This window comes from Taudactylus pleione, unplaced genomic scaffold (assembly GCF_031769625.1).
Source record: "Taudactylus pleione unplaced genomic scaffold, aTauple2 ptg000627l, whole genome shotgun sequence".
In the NCBI taxonomy this organism is placed as follows: domain Eukaryota; kingdom Metazoa; phylum Chordata; class Amphibia; order Anura; family Myobatrachidae; genus Taudactylus; species Taudactylus pleione.
The window spans coordinates 4,040,306-4,059,778 of record NW_028285029.1 but is presented as its reverse complement, the minus strand read 5'-3'; positions in this window follow the sequence as shown (position 1 = coordinate 4,059,778).

Sequence of the window (19,473 nt, the reverse complement as noted above, 5' to 3'; positions counted from 1 at the left end):
GCCTTAATAGGATTAAAATCCCAGTTGACTGGTAGGTTAAGCATTAAACATACCAATAACCCACTGCAGCAATTGAATGAGATGCTACAGAGGCTAAACAGTAGTCCCATAATCACAGCAACTTGACTCTGTAGAGCACCCTATGCTGTCATGGCTGTCAACACTTGAGACTCCTTGAAGGAGGCAGGCCTACTAGGCACAATAAACTGGGGTGGTTTGAGGAATGACCTTTTCATGGAATCACAGTAGTACAGGGATAAATGTAAATAGGGTTTATTCACAAGAGAAATAATAATAATGTTTCACTTAAGGTTTCAATAACACAGCGGTTCATATATGCAATGATGGGTATACAAGCAAAATATAGTCTTAAACACAGAAGAACTGATGGGGTAGGGGACTCTAAGTCCAATAACCCTGTAGAACTGGCAATAGTGCCAAGCCCTGTGATGCTGTGAAAGTCAATACAGGGTTGAGAACTGTGATACGGAAAAAGATGAAGCAGGGTTGAGCCCTGTGACATGAAGAAAGATGGAGCAGGGTTGAGCCCTGAAATGCAGAGAATGATGGAGCAGAGATGAGCCCTGTGATGTGAAGTTAGACGGAGCATGGTTGAGCCCTGAAATGCAGAGAATGATGGTGCAGAGTTGAGCCCTGTGAGGTGAAGTTAGATGGAGCATGGTTGAGCCCTTAAATGCAGAGAACAATGGAGCAGGGTTGAGCCCTGTGATGTGAAGGCAGATGGGGCAGGGTTGAGCCCTGTGATGTGAGGATGGTGCATGGTTGAGCCTTGTGATGCAATGAAGACTGAAGCAGGGTTGAGCCCTTTGATGCGATGAAGACTGAAGCTGGGATGAGCCATGTGGAGTGGTATAGTTCCAGGACAGGGTTGAGCCCAGCAGTGTGGCTGGAACCCCGAGCCCCATAATGCAATGACGGTAACTGTAATGGTGCAGTTGACAACTGTGATGAAGATAAGTTCAATGTCCACCAGAAAAGAAAACAACAGGCAAGGTAAATGGTGCAGCAAAGGGTGAACCACTGCAGTGAAACAAAAGGCAATGCTTAGACAATGGTAATGCTGGGCTTTGTAGTGTGGCTGTTAAATAGTGCAGCAAAGGGTAAAACCACAGCAGTGAAGCAAAATGCAATACTTAGTCAATGGCAATGCTGGGCTCTGTAGTGCGGCTGGTCACTGATGTCAGAGGTTCAACTGGAACACGGGCAAGGATATTGCAAAGTCCATGTAAACCCACAGGCACAGCAGGGACTGTCAGGAGTTCAAAAAAGACCTAGAAGTAATGTTGCACAGATACTGAGACACAGTAAATGACAGGCTTTATACTAGAGGTCTGTAATCCATAGGCAATTCAGAACATGTGACCCAAATGGAATCAGGTTTGAGATAATGAGCAATCTAGGAATCCCACAACCTGACAACACCTTGAAAACAAACAATCACTTTAACCCTCTATCCCCTGCATGTGAAGAATGCCAGCAAGCAGGAGCTCTTCCAATGGCCACAAAGGAATTTTGGCAAAAGTAATCTGTCTTTATGTACTGAAATAGTCGCAGTCCTGACAAATGCATATTTGTGTCATTAACCACGAGTATGCTTTATGTTCACATATTATACATTTTGTTCTTATCAGACCCTGCTGGTGGTGGGTGTAAGGTTGTTATTATCCACCACAGTACAGTTGGACTACAGGACAAGGCCAGCCATCTCGGCATCTTGGCACCAAAAAGTATCAATATGTCCGGACAGAAATTGGCAGCTGACACCTGTACTACAATCATAAACAATACATTTGTAACAAATCAGGCACTGGGGGAGACAGTTGTTGTCTGTGGGATGAAAAAGCCCATTGTCATGCCTGGGCAGAATACCAAAATATCCACCTCTTTGGTCTGGACATATTTATATCAAAATCTGGACAACTGTCTTGCCTTAAGTAGCTTATGTCAAGGTGTAATAAGAAGGGGTAAGGGCATTAACCACCTAGGAATATCCTTCCTTATACATCACCTGCAGTACGTTTATAAAAAGTTACTGTCAAGTTCAGAAACTGTGGCTAAGACCATAAACAGTCCAGGGATACCTCAATCTCTTTCTCCTGTTGCATCCAAGTGCCTGTAAATCACACCAGCAACTCCCTCCTCATCAAATTCCTCCTCAATCAGGATTGGAAGTGGTCCTGCAGGCCATGTCACTGGTATGACTTACTACTCTCCTATCCGGTATTCCTCCAAAGGATCCTGCATTGCTATGCCTACTGCTGCCACTGCTGCTGTTGCGCTGGGAGTCGTTCATCATCCCAGAGAGGAAGTTGGATCACCACTACTTCTTTTACTAAGCATTTGACCATCCAATAGTCCTTTGCAAGGAGGATGAAGTACGACAGCAGTCATCCTGTTGCAAAGCGGATAACTGAGGCATTGACAGCTATGTTGGTTTTAGACGTGCATCTGGTATCTGTCATTAGTGCAGTGGGATTTAGACAATTGATGGAGGTAGTGGGTCTCTGGTAAAAAATCTCATCTAGATTCCACTTCACCATGCAGGCAATACTGAGAATGTACAGAGACTTCAGGAAAAGTGTCCTCAGTGTCCTAAAAATGTGGTTGTACCCAATCTCCACTTAACCACGGACATGTGGACAAGTGGAACAGGGCAGACTAAGGACTATATGACTGTGACAGATGTATCATCTTACACAGCAACAACAGCAGTGTCACCAGTATCAGCATCTCAGAAATGCTAGCTCATTCCAAGGCAGGCTATGCTGTGTATCACCGATGTCAGTAAGAGGCACACCGCCGACAACCTCTTAGAGAAACTGAGGGAAATCATTGCCCAATGGCATACCTCTCTTAGACTCTCCTGGGGTTTTGTGCTATCAGACAATACCACCAATATTGTGCGGGTATTACATCTGAGCAAATTCCAGAACTTCCCATGTTTTGCTCACACAATAAATTTGTTGGTGCATAATTTTTTTTTAAATGACAGTGGCATGCAGGAGATGCATTGGGTGGCCCAAAAAATTTTGGCCAACTTTCGCCATTCGGTGACTGCGTGCCGAAGACTGGAGCACCAGCATATATACTCTTGAACCTGCCCTTCCATCACCTGAAGCAAAAGGTTGTAATGCAGTGGAATTCAACCCTCTATATGGTTTAGAGGATGGAGGAGCAGCAAAAGGCCATTCAAGCCTATACATCCACCTATGACATAGACAAAGGAGGGGTTATGCACCTGATTCAAGTGCAGTGGAGAATGATTTCCTTGGTATGTGGGACTTGTGGATTAAGCCCTTCAATCACTTTGCCAGATTTCGAGGGTGGTCAATCTGTTGAAATCAGACCACTACAGTTTGGCCACCATGCTCAATCCTAGGTTTAAGTCCTATGTGGTGTCTCTCTTTCTGGCGGACACAAGCCTGCAGAGGTGCAAAGACCTGTTGGTGAACACTGTCAGCTGAAGTGGAATGTGACGTGGCAACAGCTCCTTCTTCATTTTCTCCCACAACTGGGGCTGCCACCAGTCAATTAGATATCCCAACCAACATGCTGGTGGTGATGCAGGGCAGACAGGACCAACTTTGTACAACTGGTCTGGACTGAAGCACCTGCCAACAATTTTTGACATGTCTACTGTCATTGCATATGATGCTGTCCACATTGACAGAATGGTGGAGGATTACATTGGTCACAGCATCTAAGTAGGCATGTCATACAGTCCATACCTATACTGGCAAAAAAGAGGCAATTTGGAGGCCCCTGTACAATGTCTCTATTTTACCTAAGTTGGCCCCCCTCCAGTGTGTACTGCGAAAGAGTTTTTAGTGCAGCTGGGAACATTGTCAGTGAAAGGCATAGGAGGTCGCTTACACAAAATGCGGAGAAGATGATGTTCATCAATATAAATTATCAGTTATTCTGGGAAGACCAGCCTCCAGAAAGTACAGAGGGAACTGTGGCAGTGGATTCCAATGGGGACAAATTAATACTCTGTGAGGATGAGGATGTACACAACACTGAAGAGGGCAAGTAATCGGTGGATGAGGACAACATCTTGCCTCTGTAGAGCCTGTTTGTGCAAGGACAGATTAATTACCAGCTTGTTTTGTGGGGGCCAAACAAACCAATCATTTCAGCCACAGTCATGTGGCAGACCCTGGCGCTGAAATGATTGGTTTGTTAAAGTGTGCATGTCCTGTATATACAACATAAGGGTGGGTGGGAGGGCCCAAGTACAATTCCAACTTGCACCTCTTTTTTTCTTTGCATTATGTACTCTTTGGGGCCTAGTTTTTCAAACTGCCATCCTGTCTGCCACTGCAGTGTCACTCCCGGATGGGCCACGTGTTTGTGCCGCCCAAATGTGTCTCTTAGCATAGTCATCCATGAGTGGAAATTAATGTTATTGAGGTTAACAATAGCATAGGAGCAGAAAAACCAACAAATTCTGTGATTTTAGCTGTTTTTATGTTTTTTTTCAAAAAAATACAGATACAAAACACAAAACTGAGAACCCAAAACACGGAAGGGTGGTTTTGGCAAAACCAATCCAGATCCAAAACACGAAGAAAGATCCAGATACAAAACCAAAACACAAAAAAAAACAATATTGTGAGGTGTTCAGAATAGACTGGAATTGAGTGGAAATTAATTTTATTGAGGTTAGTAATAGAATAGGAACAAAAAAACAATAAATTCTGTGATTTTAGCTGTTTTTATGTTTTTCTAAAAAAATCCAGATCCAAAACCAAAACACAAAACAGGAAAAGAGGCTGGTTCACACCCCTAATATAACCCTAGCATGCTCTCCAGGTTGAAGGTGGTAATGTGTGAATATAAACTAACACTCTTTGCAGATAATCTTTTAGCTGTTATATCCAACCCCACTGTTTTTCTTCCCAATCTCAAGAAGGAATTTCAGAACTTTGGTGCCCTAATTTATTTAAAGACTATAGTAAGATTGGAGGGTACGTGCACTCCTTGGTTGTGTGTGTGTATTGTTGGGGAGAGGGAGAATGGAAAAAAACGGGGGGAGGGTGGGGGGAACAGATGGCTGTATGGTTGGTTGTATGTGGTGGATGTGTTGTTGTAGAACAGAAATACTGGAGGCTGGATGGGTGGGGGAAGAAAAAATATGTTTATTTGTATCTGTGTGTGCACATAGGGGATGGTAGTTGCTCAGTAGGAGGCACAGTGCTCCTGGAGGATAAATGTCTCTTAGATGGTTCGTGGTAGCACACACTGCCCAGTTGTTGGTGATTTGGGGTGACAGCTGTCAAAGACTACTTTACATAATTCCATATTTACATATGCTTTATGCTGTATAATGAAGCAGTACATGAGATTTAATAGGGCATTGGTACTTCCATTTTGATTCTCTGTCCAAACTCAGATTTAAATGGAAACTAGTGTGATGTCTTTAAGGCTGCACCCGAGGGAAATTGTTTATCTAGCACAGTGAAGAGAGAATGCCCGTATATGTGTCCATGTGCTGAGGAAAATATTTTGACTAAATATGGGATCCAACAAGTAATGAGTATCACTCAAAAGGAATTCAGTTTCGAGTCTGATTGCTAAGGAGGAGTTAGCAAAAACAAGCTTTGTCTATCTGATAATGTTAGTGGGTGTATGAAAGGGGCGTATAATCTGAATATTGTAATAATGTATAAGTACTGTGTGACAATGTCAATCATTGTTATTCCTGCATTATAACCCTGGGAGAATATGTCCCAGTTAAAAGGGCTTGATTTATTTATTTAATTAATTAATAAAATGACAAATTCTTAAGTATACTGGATTGGAGAATATTACTTATTATGGTACAACTCCTGGTTAAAGGTAACATAGACACAGGGCATATCCACAGTGTGGGGAGTAGGGTCAACCCTTTCAGGGGGCTCCTTGACATGCAGTCCTGACTACTGCATGCTTCCCTGCTGGACCTATGGTCGACAGACTTCTGAACTGGGATGCCCTGTTGGAGGTGATCAGGGGTGCTCCCACTTTGCGGCGTCCCGCACTGGTGATGAGAATGGGTGCAGTCCTACCGGTAGGTGCCTAGGTCCATTGGTGTGGGATAAGTTCTTCTAAAAGTCCAGTATGATGCTGTGGTGGGGGATATGCACTGTTTCAGTGGCTCATGTCCGTGGATGCAGTGCAGGTGAAACCTGTGCGGCATGCGGTGGTGTGATGAGAGCATAAAGTGCTGTCATTTGGCAGAGGCTGGGGCTGGTGTGAGTGGGGACCAGCGTCAGGTTAAGCACTGCTGCTGCTGTTCAAGTGCCCAGATTGGGGCGGATGTAGATGCAGGTGGGCTCAAGGTGGGTAGGTGTCTGGGGCTCTCCAACGCGTTTCGGCACAGGTGCCTTCTTCAAGGAGGTGTGAGATGATCAATGCTTCTGAGATACTTATGTAGTGCACTTCTGGGGGTGGAGATATGGTCAGGTGACTCAAGGGGCCAATGTTGTGTTTGAGAGGTAATACAGTGCAGGTGTGTTCATGGATTTGCTGAATGGTGATGTGGTGCAGGTGTGTGCAAGGACTAGCTGGAGTGATAAGTGTAATCAGGTTAGGCCAATGGTGTGTTTGAATGGTAATGCGGTGCAGGTGTGTGCAGGGACTTACTGATTGGTGATGAGGTGCAGGTGTTTGCAGGCACTGGTTGGATTAATGAGTGTAATCAGATTAAACCAATGGTGTGTTTGAATGGTGATGCGGTGCAGGTGTGTGTAGGGACTTGCTGAATGGTGAATGGTGATGAAGTGCAGGTGTGTGCAAGGACTGGCTGGAGTAATGAGTGTTTATTTATTATTTTTTTTGGAGTAATGAGTGTAATCAGATTAAACCAATGGTGTGATTGAATGGTAATGCGTCTGATGAGGTGCAGTTGTGTGCAGGGACTGGCTGGAGTGATGAGTGTTTGTTTGTTTATTTATTTATTTTGCGGTTCAAGGACTTTCTGAATGGTGATGCGGTGCAGGGACTTTCTGAATGGTGATGCGGTGCAGGTGTGTGCAGGGACTGGCTGGAGTGATGAGTGTTTGTTTGTTTATTTATTTTGCGGTGCATGGACTTTCTGAATGGTGATGCGGTGCAGGTGTGTGCAGGGACTTGCTGAATGGTGAATGGTGATGAAGTGCAGGTGTGTGCAGGGATTGGCTGGAGTGATGAGTGTTTATTTGAATTTTTTAAATTTATTTATTTATTTACCATTACCATTCAAACACAACATTGGCCTAATCTGATTACACTTATCACTCCAGCTAGTCCTTGCACACACCTGCACCGCATCACCATTTAGCAAATTCCTGCACACACCTGCACTGTATTACCTCTCAAACACACCATTGGCCCCTTGAGTCACCTGACCATACCCCCACCCCCAGAAGTGCACTACATAAGTACCTCAGAAGCATTGATCATCTCACACCTCCTTGAAAAAGGCACCTGTGCCAAAATGCATTGGAGAGCCCAAGACACCTACCCATCATGAACCCACCTGCATCTACATCCGCCCCAATCTGGGCACTTGAATGGCAGCAGCGGCACTTAACCGGACACTGGTCCCCACTCACACCAGCCCCAGCCTCTGCCAAACAACAGCGCTGTATGTGCTCATCACACCACCGCACGCAGCACAGGTTTCACCTGCACTACATCAACGGACGTGAGCCACTGAAACAGTGCACGTCCCCCACCGTGGCATCATATTGGACTTTGAGAAGAACTGATCCCACACCAATGGACCTGGGCACCTACCGGTAGGTCAGCACCCATTCTCCTCACCAGTGTGGGACGCCTCAAAGTGGGAGCACCCCTGATCACCTCCAACAGGGCATCCCAATTCAGAAGTCTGTCGAGCAGGGAAGCATGCAGTAGTCAGGACAGCATGTCAAGGAGCCCCCTGAAAGGGTTGACCCTACTCCCCACACTGTGGATAAGCCGTGTCACCCCAAATCACCAACAACTGGGCAGTGTGTGCTGCCACGAAGCATCTAAGAGACATTTATCCTCCAAGAGCACTGTGCCTCCTACTGAGCAACTACCATCCCCTATGTGCACACACAGATACAAATAAACGTATTTGTTTCTTCCACCACCCATCCAGTCTCCAGTATTTCTGTTCTACAACAACACATCCACCACATACAGCCAACCATACAGCCTTCTGTTCCCCCCAACCTCCCCCCATTTTTTTCCCTCCTCCCTCTCCCCAACAATACACACACACAACCAAGGAGCGCACGTACCCTCCAATCTTACCATATCTATCCAATAGTAGGATCAGGTACCCCTACTATACAGTGCAGCACCATCCACACCTGGATCCCCCCTCTCTCTCTCCCCCCCCTCCCTTTTTTTTGTCCTCACACCTTCCCCCCTCCATCATCCAAACCCCTATATCTCACAACACCACCACCACCCCGAAGCGCATCCCAAACCCAGTATTACCGACTATTATTTAGAGACTAATTATTCCAAGTTAGTGTTGTTGAATATCACTATTCCACCTCCTATATTAGATGGCATGAAACAAGTTTTTGTGTGGCAAACTTAGCATAAAAAATAATTAGGTATATTCCTCACCAGGGATGTCACCCATTTTCACTCTGTTAATTTTGTATCTAGAAATAAAATAATCTGATAGGAGCATAGTGAATGAAAAAGCAGGGGCATTTTCTGGATAAGGAGGAAACACATGATCAAAATTATTATTTTTCCTCACATTCTTTACCTCTTCTACAGAATGTACTGGTGGCTATTCACTGCAAATGGTTTAAATGGGTTGGGTACAGGATGCTGGCACTCAGGATCCTGGCAGTGAGAATCCAGTCACTGGTATCCCATCTGGATTAGAATACTAGCACATACAAGTAAGTACCCTGACCCTACTCATACCTCTAGACTCAACCCTCCCTCTCTGCAGCATAATCCTAACCCTCCCTCTTCACAGCCTAATCCTCCCCCTAGTGCTTAACCATAACTCCTAACCCTCACCTTCCCCCTAACCCAATACTTACCATCAGAATGTCAGCAGTGGGGATGCTGGCCCTGAAATTCTGACTGGTGTCTGGATTCCGGTGGCAGCATTCTGAGTGCTGGCTTCCCAATGCCGGGATGTCAATCACACCCTGTTTAGACAACTGCATTATTTATTAATAGACTTTTGTTGTGGGTGGGAGAACATCATAGTTTTCTCATGACGTTCTGTTTTGGCAGTAACACTTTAGTGGCCTACAACCAGTGGTGTAACTAGGGTATTTGGAGCCCAGGGCAAATTTGAAAATGGAGTCCCCCCCTATGTGCGTGTGCCGCAGGCACGTGACAAAAAATGGGTGTGACCACTGAAAAATGGGCCATGTCAACATGACACACATCCCTTTCTTGTCACTGGGAACATTTTTTTCCATTTGCACATTAATGCAGTGCCCCTTATACAGTCCCCCCATGCAGTGCCCCTAGTAGTGGTAACCCTTAGGCAGGCCCCAATTAGTTCCCCTTATACAGGCCCCCAGTAGTGGTCCCCCATATGCAGTGCCCCTAACACAGTGCCCCTTGTAGTGGTACCCCTTATGCAGCCCCCCATTAGTTCCCCTTATACAGTGCCTCCAGTAGTGGTCCCTCATATGCAGGCCCCCTGTAGTGATCCCCCAATTACAGTGCCCCTTATACAGTGCCCCCAGTAGTTGTCCCCCTTATGCTGTGCCCCCTGTAGTGGTTCTCCCTTTTCAGTGCCCCCTGTAGTGGACCCCCCTGTGTAGTGCCCCCAGTAGGGAGCCCCTTATATAGTGCCCCCAACAGTTCCCCCAGTAGTAGTCCCTCCTATACAGTGCCCTTTATATAGTTCCCCCATTAGGAGTCCAATTTGATGCAGTGCCCCCTGTAGTAGTCCCTAGTAGTGTTCCCCCACAATACAGTGCCCACAGTAGTATCCCCCCCAGTGGTATTCCCCAGTAGTGGTCCCCCATGATGCAGTGCCCACAGTAGTATCCCCCCAGTAGTGGTCCCCCTCTGAAGCAGTGCCCCCAGTAGTATCCCCCCAGTAGTATCCCCCCCAGTAGTGTCCCCCCAGTAGTTGTCCCCAGTAGTGGTCCCCCCAAAGCAGTGCCCCCAGTAGTATCCCCCACCCAGTAGTAGTCCCCAGTAGTTCCCCCCCGACTGAAGCAGTGCCCACAGTAGTATCCCCCCTAGTAGTGCCCCCAGTAGTAGTCCCCTTCTTTGTAATAGAGAGCGCCCCCCAAAAATACACACTAAAATTAAACAAAAGAAAATTCTTACCTGTATCCACGCTCCTGCTCCCGCTGCCGTCCTCACGTCCAACCTCCTGGGCTGGGCCGCTCTGCATTATGTGAGAGATGTCATGACATCATGACGTTTCTCCCATTACCAGTGCAGGAGCAGGACTGAAGCCTGGCTCTTGCAGTGGGCGCGCAGCAGTCAATGAGAGTCTATCTGACTCTCATTGGCTGCTGATTAACACACACATCCCTGCCAGTGCTGGCAGCGATGTGTGTATTATGCACAGTCTGAGCCCGCCTTCCGCCCTCCTCCTGGCGCTATTGGGCAAGTGCTCAGGGGGAGGGAAGGGGCACAGCTGTGCAGCACAGGACCGGTGCTGGAAGCCTAGTGCCGGTCCAGTGTAAATGTGTAGCACTGACCGCACTCACTGCAGTCGGCACTACACTGGCTAACTAGGGTGGGCCGGCACCGTGACGGTCCCACGGTGCCCTGGGCACGCACCCCGCTCACCCTGCCCTAGTTACACCACTGCCTACAACTCTCTCATTTTCAACCCTGTTATGTGGTGGTCATGCTCAGTAGAATTTTAGAATGCCCTAGATTAAGCTCTGCTAAATATTGAGTGTAACTTTAAGGCTCTTTTATATTGCCTCAATCTGCCTTGTTTTTCCAGTTTACTCAACATACTACATTCAATTTAGGCCCTATCTTAGCAATCTGGAAGAGACTTTGAGAAATTCATGTTATCATTTCTGGTCCTTTTCTTAGGCATTCCTGAAACATTCTTTAAAATTACTAGATATTAAGAAAGAGACTTAGGAATTGTTATTATTGATTCTCAATGGTCCACCATCTTTGATGTGCCTCTGAGCATTCGCTCAATTCTATATAAGGAGTGCCCCTAGCAAAGAGTCTTCTATCCCTAACAATCCAAGGTATTTGATCCCACATAATTTTTAACTGTCTGTCCTCAAACTAAGCAACAGCATGCAGAATTGGATCTGCAGCACTTGTGGCCGTGGGAGCATGGGCTTGACAAGTTGGTGGTGTTCAGCTTGGTGCAGTCAGAAGTAATCTATCATGTTCAGCTTTGTGCTTTTAGAAAACTCTAGCACAATTGCGTGAGACCCGTAGAGCCATTGGAAGGGTTATCTGCCTCTAACAGCCACCCGCTGTTTCCTTAGTGCTGGAAGTGCACACAGGTACTTAAGCCGCCATCAGGTCTTATCACTTCAGCAGTAAGGACTCACACAATTGACCAAAGACTGCAGTATTATATATGGAGTAGTTACTACAGCATGGTGCAGGATGGCAGGGCAATGGTAAACTGCAGGATACTGGAGTTAGGTGTGTTAGGGTTCTCTCAGCATAGGAGGTCTGGAGTGCAACACAATGCTTTGACACAGGTTAGAAGCAACTGATTAGTGATTACACAGCTCTGAGCCAGGACTTAAATGCCGAACAAGAATGCAACATGATGACTCCTGCTGTAGGTAATGAATGTCCAGAGGATTGAAGATAAACTCAGATTGATTCAAGCAGCATAATGGTAAGATATAGCACAGTAATGACAGTAATCCTCCAAGGTACAAGATATGCAAGGTAATATACAGTAGCAGTCCAGTATGAGGTCGTTATCCAAAGCAGTATGTATGCAGAATAAACACAGCAGTACAGCAGAGTAACAACACATGAAAAAAGAAACCACAACTGTAGTCCAAGGCAGAGGGATATGTACTGTAGCACAAACTCGGATATCCAATGAGGGATGGCAGTGGTACTGTAGTTAACCTGAAATTCCAGCAAGCACAGGTGGGTATCACAGCTATAGGAATGCACTGGGCAAATACTTTAGTAGCAAGGATAGGAATATTGCAAATGCAAAGGCACTTAGCTGAGGGTCTTCAGATATTAGACAAGGCAATGCAGATTTCAGGGACCTGCAGGGAAGGATTCCAAACAAGAGACTTTGTGCAGGAATCAGTTACTGGAACCTAGAGTTTAGGATATGGAAATGTAGTCACAGGAAGCAGGTATTAAAACTATCACCAGCAGGGCTGGCTGCCTATTTTCAGAAGCAGAGCACCCCAGCCCCCTTAATAAATAAACAGATTGTGGCTGTAGAGATGCACTACATACAGGCATCAAGGCAAACAGGGAATACATACAAATGCAAGGCTCTCATAGGTAGCTAATGTCAACTGACACCAGGTGCATTCCGACTGGAGGTGAATGCAATTAGCCAACATGCTCCAACGGCAACAGGATTATAACAGATTCAATTTGCAGTAATCTATCAAGAAAGAGAAGAGCAAGCATGTTTCCTTCCTCTCTTTGAACAGTGCTTTCTGCAGGATCTATTGCTGTCACTAATGTCATGGAAAGTGATGGATCTGTTTGGAAAAGGCAGGTAGGTATGTTTCTGCAAACAAAAGTTTTTATCCTGCACTAAATACTGCATGCACTATTATCACATAAAAAACTAGCACTAAACTGCTGTTAAAAAAGGATTGTTATTACTGCAAAATTCCCCCAGCCTATTTAAATTAAAATATGTTTTTCTACAGTACATTACAGTCTTTACAAAACAGGTGTCAACTATTTTTGTGTTTGCATTTTACAGTAGCGGCTGCAAACAAGGTGGAGTAGATGTGCCCCTTGATTGTTCATTGACTGGAGGACTTGCTGCAGCTTCAAATGGAGGACACAGCTATGGTGGAGGGGGAACAGCACTTGATGGACCCACAGAATAAAGAGCATTTTTTAATTAGAATGCAAACATGTATCATACACATTGTTACATATAAAATATCTGCCTAATATCTTCAATAACAGTAAGCTTTGATTTTGCTGCCTTCTTTTGTGGTGCTGAGAATACACAGATAACACTGATTAAATAAGATTAAATTGTAAGACAAAAACCATATTTAAAATGTCTTATTGCAAAAAATTATTGTGGCTACAAGACACCATCTGCATAGGCATACAACCGCAAATCTTACATAGTTGCTGCTGTTGCTATGGCTTGATCATATACATTTTACATAAGCTTTTGTGTATCTTATAACACTATTTGTAAGGGATGTAGTAGGTATTGGCCGGTGGTTCAAATCCCAACAGCGGAAGCCTGGCAGAGGTGAAGATCCCGACTGCTAATTAGGAAGGTATTGATAACCTACTTTCCTAACCTAACACTAACCCTCCCTTAGAGGTGCCTAACCCTGACCTCCCTCCCAAGTGCCTAACCCTAACCCCCCCTTCCCCACAGCCTAAACCTGTCTCCCTGGGGGGTGCCTAACCCTTACCTCTCCCCAGGGGTGCCTAACCCCCCCTTCCCCTAGCCTAAACTTAACCCTCTAATGTGGGTGCCTAACCCTAAATCCCCTCAGGAGCCTTAAAACCTAACCCTCCTCCCCACAGCTGTCCACGCATGGTGCCTGGCTTACCTTAGTTTGGTATGCTGGGCATCGTGCTCCCAGCGTAGGTCTAATGACTGGCGTCGGGATTTGGACGCCTGTCATTAGCACTTTGCCAGGATTAGACAGTCGGGAAGCTGGCGCTTGGCATTTAGACCGACGGCTTCCTGACTACATCCCGATATAAGTCAGGGCCCATTACTGAATATTGAGATTTCCATCAATCAATGAGCTGTTTAGCTACTGACGAGTGTAATACATGTATATGTTTTACATGTAACCAATCAGCTAACATAACAAAATCAGCATGGAAAAAACTTATACATACCAGGCCATGGCAGGGAATTCAAGTCATGTACATGGAGGGCCTGCACTTCTTCAGCTGGTATAATGGCACACACTGGTTTCATATTCAAAATTGACTATCAGGAGAGTATGCCCTCCACCAGTATGTCTTGCAGCCTTCCTCTTCTCAGCCATCTTGGTTTTCACTCTCTTTTTTATATCACTGAACCTTTTATTACAGGCAGAGCCAGCCCTAGGCCTAGACAAACTAGGCAAAGGCCTAGGGGCTTGTATTCCAAGCCTAGGGCCAGCTCAGTTTGACAGCGGACAATGGTTAGACCGGGACAGTCAGACAGCACCTCTGCTCTTGCTATCCTGCTGCGATCGGAGCTCTCAGCTCAGCTCTGATCAGATGGCAGCTCATACAGCCAGCAGCAGCGGAAGTGGGGAGCAGAGACAGTGGGGGCAGTGGGCAGTAACAGAAATCGCAGCTGGAGGAGGGCTGTTGGGCATGTCCACTTGCAGTAGCTCCTCCTCCCAGGAACCTTTGTGGAGTTCAGTAGCCTGGGCCAGTCTGCAGGGTGAAAAACAGGGGGATGGGGGTGCCAATGCTCTTGTTGGCACAGGGCAAAAAAATTTCTAGTTACAGCTCTGCAGATGAGGATTCCAATGAGTATGGGGTAATGGATGTTGGTGGCTGCTGCTGTGATCTGTGCTGCTGGTTGATTGGTGCTGTGCTGGGAGAGGAGTGCTGGGTCAGAGGAGGACCTAGCTATGGTGCTAGGGAGCACCACCAAAAATCTTGCCTAGGGCATCAAACTGGTTAGGGCCGGCTCTGATTACAGGGCTCAACATCCCTTTGAATATGTTCTATGGCATTCACAGCCACATCACACTTTAGATTAGCATCTTTTTGTGCCCTATGGTTATCACAGCCTGCCTCATATAGAGAACATCTTAGTGCTTAACTATTGCATTCACAAGAGCCACAGCTTCATCAATATTAAACTAGATATTGCACTCTGCTTTGGTATTTCTAGTCTGGCTAAAACCCTCCTTCTCCTCTGCCTCAAAACTTCCCTGCTGTGTCTCCTTCCATATATTTTTCTCTGGCTGCATCTCCTGCTTCCTACTACTACTCCTCTCCCCCTCTATAGAAACATATAACACAGTAATGAAAAAAAAGTAAAACACAGAAAACCAAAAACTAAACTAACATTATCACACACTCTCCACAAACAAACCCCTGACACACATAAATAGTGACAAAATAGAAATAATAAATAGAAAACAGGCAAAAAATAAAATAAACTTTTAAAACACACTATAAATAGTTAAAAAGACAAGACAACTTACAGCAAAAATCACCAAACAACCAAGAAATCTTTCAAACTCCTCTAAAGAACTCAAAATAACTGCAAAAACTCTCATTTGACCCACACCTGCCACCTTTTAGCATGTACAGTACACACAGTAGGATAGAGAAGAGTAACAGTATAGTATGCAGCATAGGCAATACTAGACATTGGTAATGGGTGGTCCCAATTCCAACCCCTCACAAGAACTTCTGCAAATGGCGAGCACCTTTTAATTATGACCAAATAAGAATATACAACCTTCTCTTAGGTCTCATTGCCCAAAACCAGTGTCACAATCCGCTGCGCTGCCAATGCTGTGTGGGGTGAACACCGGGCAATTATTCACTGAAGTCTCCTCCTTCCTCCTGGATATATGGATTTAGCAAATTGTTTGAAGTTCCAGCCTTGGTTGCTGCTAAGGCTCTGCACTAATTACTGCCTGTCTGTGTGCAACATCAGGTGCACGCTGATTGATTCTTTTGTATGTGCACAGCCCAGCTGCTGTAATTAGGGAGGCTTGTTCTGGTTGGGCCCTGTTTCTATTAAATTCCAGCCATCCCTTCACTCCTTGCCAGTTATAGCATTTCCTGTGTCTCCAGTGGTATCAAGTGTCCTGTTGATCTGTTATAGTTTCAGAGTCGAATCCAGGTGTGTTTACCCACTACCGATTGATCCAGCCAGGTGGCCCAGTCTGCATGTCATCTGCTGTTGCTCCTTGTCTCCTCTTGGCGGCATGGTGTGTATTCCAGTTTCTAGTGTACGTTACCTTGTGTACCAGCACCAGTGTCAACTCAGCGACATAGACCGCAATTAAGCATCCAAAGTGCACAAATCCCAGTGTTCAGGGTACACTGTTTAGAGTACTAGAGCCAATTTCAACCCAGTGACATAGGCTGCACCTTGGCATCCAGAGTGCGCAACCCAGTGCAACATCACCGGTGTCAACTCGGCAACATTGGCAACTCCTTCTCACCTTTGAGCACTTAACATCAGAGACTTCTCAGTCCTCAAGGGAGCCTCCACAACCCAAAGGCTGCATCACATCTTTGTTCATCAGGCCACAACTTACCACAGCATTCCAGCCCTCAAGGCTGCCTCCACAGCCCAAAGGCTGCATCACATCCTTGGTTATCAGGCCACAACTAATCAAATCAATCCTGCCCTCAAGGCTGCTGCACAACTGCATCCAGCCAAGATATACCAGCTTTCCAAGCTGGTGCAGGAATATTCCCTACTATAATGCCCAATCCTTAACATTATAACCGGCCACACAATAATAGAATTTTTTTCTGTTTTGCATTTATTCTGTGCCCGTAACTATGAAGCAGCCTCTTATTCCAGCCTTAGCAGCCCTGATTCAAGTGCTCTCACAAATATTCAGGAGCTCTCTTTATGTATGGAGGACATTCAGGTTTCTGCAACTTATGTCATTTCTAAGGAACCCAAAATGAATCTCCCTAATTGATTTGCTGGGGATCACACCCATTTCCTGAACTTTCGGGAGAGTTGTAAAGTCTATTTCCATCTTAGACCCTTATCCTCTGGATCTGAGATTCAGAGAGTGTCTTTAGTAATCTCACTCCTACAAGGGGATCCGCAGACATGGGCATTCAGTCTGCCTCAGGCACAGGCTGCGCTTCAATCCGTTGATGCTTTCTCAAAGCCCTGGGAAATTTCTACGCAAATCCTGATATTAACACTCTGTCTGAATCTGACCTGCAGGCTCTTCAATAGGGTATATGACCCACAGAAGATTATTCTTCAGAGTTTCAGAGGTGGGTGGTGGATTCTGGATGGAACAATCCAGCCTTGCATTGTCAATTTCGCCTTGGTCTTTCAGATGTCATTAAACATATTTTGGTTCAACATACACCACCGAAGTCCTTGGATGACTTGATTTCGTTATCCATCCTGATTGACCAGCGCTTCAGAGAATGCAAGAGGGATTGCAGTCTCTTGGTGCAGTCACCACTGTCATCCACAGGGCCAACTACTGATGAATTGAAGGAACTCATGCAGGTTGGAGGGCATCTGTTGAATTCCTACCAACACAGGCCAGTAAAAGGGCTTTTCTAGGTGTAGATGAGGAGTTATATTTAGGCCTGGCACCTATCTCCTCAAAGAATTCTATTCTGGTTCATGCGGTGGTGCATCTGCCTCAATCAGCCCATTCCATCTCACCATTTGTGGATAGTTGAGCTGCCGGAAACTTTACGGATTTTTCATTCTTCCAATCTCTAGGTCTGTCATCATTTATGTTGCCTCAAGAAGTCCCTATCTGTGGCATGGATGGTGGTTTGGACGCTGATGGCATCATTAAATTCAAGACACCACCTCTTTGTTTCTCTGTCTGGATTATGCACTCTGAGATGATCTCCTTCATGTTGCTTTAGTCCCCTCTGGCTCCGATCATCTTGGGTCTCCCATGGCTCAAGATCCACAATCCTGTCCTGGATTGGATTTCTGGAGATATCATCAAGTGAAATACGGCATGCCATGCCCAATTTATATCAGCTCCTATCTGGGCCTACCTTCCCTCAAGTTCTGAATCTCTTCCTGGTCTACCAGCCCAATACCATCAGTTCACTGATGTGTTTTTTAAATCCAACACGGATTCTCTACCAACTAATCATCCATATGATTGTGCCATATATCTCTCACAAGGAGCCAGATTACTTAAGTGCCACCTCTATTCTCTTTCCATTCCTGAAAATAGGGCCATGGAGGAGTTTATTGAGGATGCTTTAGCCAACGGATTCATTCGCCCATCTAAATCTCCAGTGGGAGCAGGTTTTTTCTTCGTCCAGAAAAAAGATGGATCATTATGCCCTTGTATAGACTACAGAGCACTGAATGAGATTACTATCAAAAACTTGTACCCTTTGCCCCTCATCTCCATACTGTTTGATCAGCTTTGGCAGGCCACCATCTTTTTGAAAATTGACCTTCGAGGAGCTTATAATTTGATCAGTATTAAAGCCGGAGACAAGTGGAAGATGGTGTTCAGTAGACATACAGGACATTATGAATATCTTGTTATGCCGTTCAGGTTTGGCAATGCCCCAGCAGTGTTCCATGATCTAATTAATGATGATCTCTGAGAGTTCCTTAGCAAATTTGTGGTCGTGTTTCTAGACGACATTCTCAATTACTCTAAATCCATGCACCAGCATGTCCAACATGTCAGTCAGGTCTTACGTAGACTTAGAGAAAATCTCTAGTTTGCCAAATTGGAAAAGTGTGAATTTCATGTGAAGAAAGTATCTTTTCTTGGATATATCATCTCTTCCAAATGGCTTTTCCATGGATCCTGGGAAAGTGAAAGCAGGGATGGAGTGGGTCCAGCCTATTACGTTGAAAGGCATCCAGCAATTCTTGAGGTTTTCCAATTACTATCGGAGATTTCTTGGCTCTTTTTCCACCATTGTTGCCCCCATAGTGGAGTTAACCAAGAAAGGTGTGGACACTTTGAACTGGCCTTCCCAGGCTCTCCGGGCGTTCAATCATCTTAAACTTGCTTTCACTAGCGCTCCAGTCCTTAGACATCCAGATCCAAGTCAGCCTTTTTTGTCAAAGTGGACGCCTTGGAGATCGGAGCTGGAGCTATTCTCTCTCAGAAGGATCCGTTGGATGTTAAACTTCATCCATGTGCATTCTTCTCATGCAAATTTTCCTCCTTAGCTGAATGTAACTATGATGTTGGCAACAGGGAGCTGCTTGCCATCAAGATGGCTTTCGAGGATTGGAGACATTGGCTAGAGGGAGCCAAACACCAGATCTCTGTCCTTACTGACCACAAGAATTTGGTGTACATCGAATCGGCCAAAAGACTCAACTCCAGGCAAGCACATTGGGCATTGTTTTTTACCAGGTTTAACTTCCTCATCTCCTTTCACCCTGGGTCTAGAAACATCAAAGCTGATGCACTGTCGAGGAGTTTCGCCCCAGTCTAGCAGGTTGCTGTAAATAAAGAGTCCATCATTCCCAGTTCCTGTATTCACATGGCTCTGTCTCGGAACGTGGCTGAGGATTTTTCTAGATTTCAAGTGGATGCTCTTCCCAGTAGGCCATCCAATCATTTGTCCCCAAGGGTTTGAGGAAGGCCTCTTGCATGTCTTCCACGTGAAATGAGCCTTTGGACATCCAGGCAT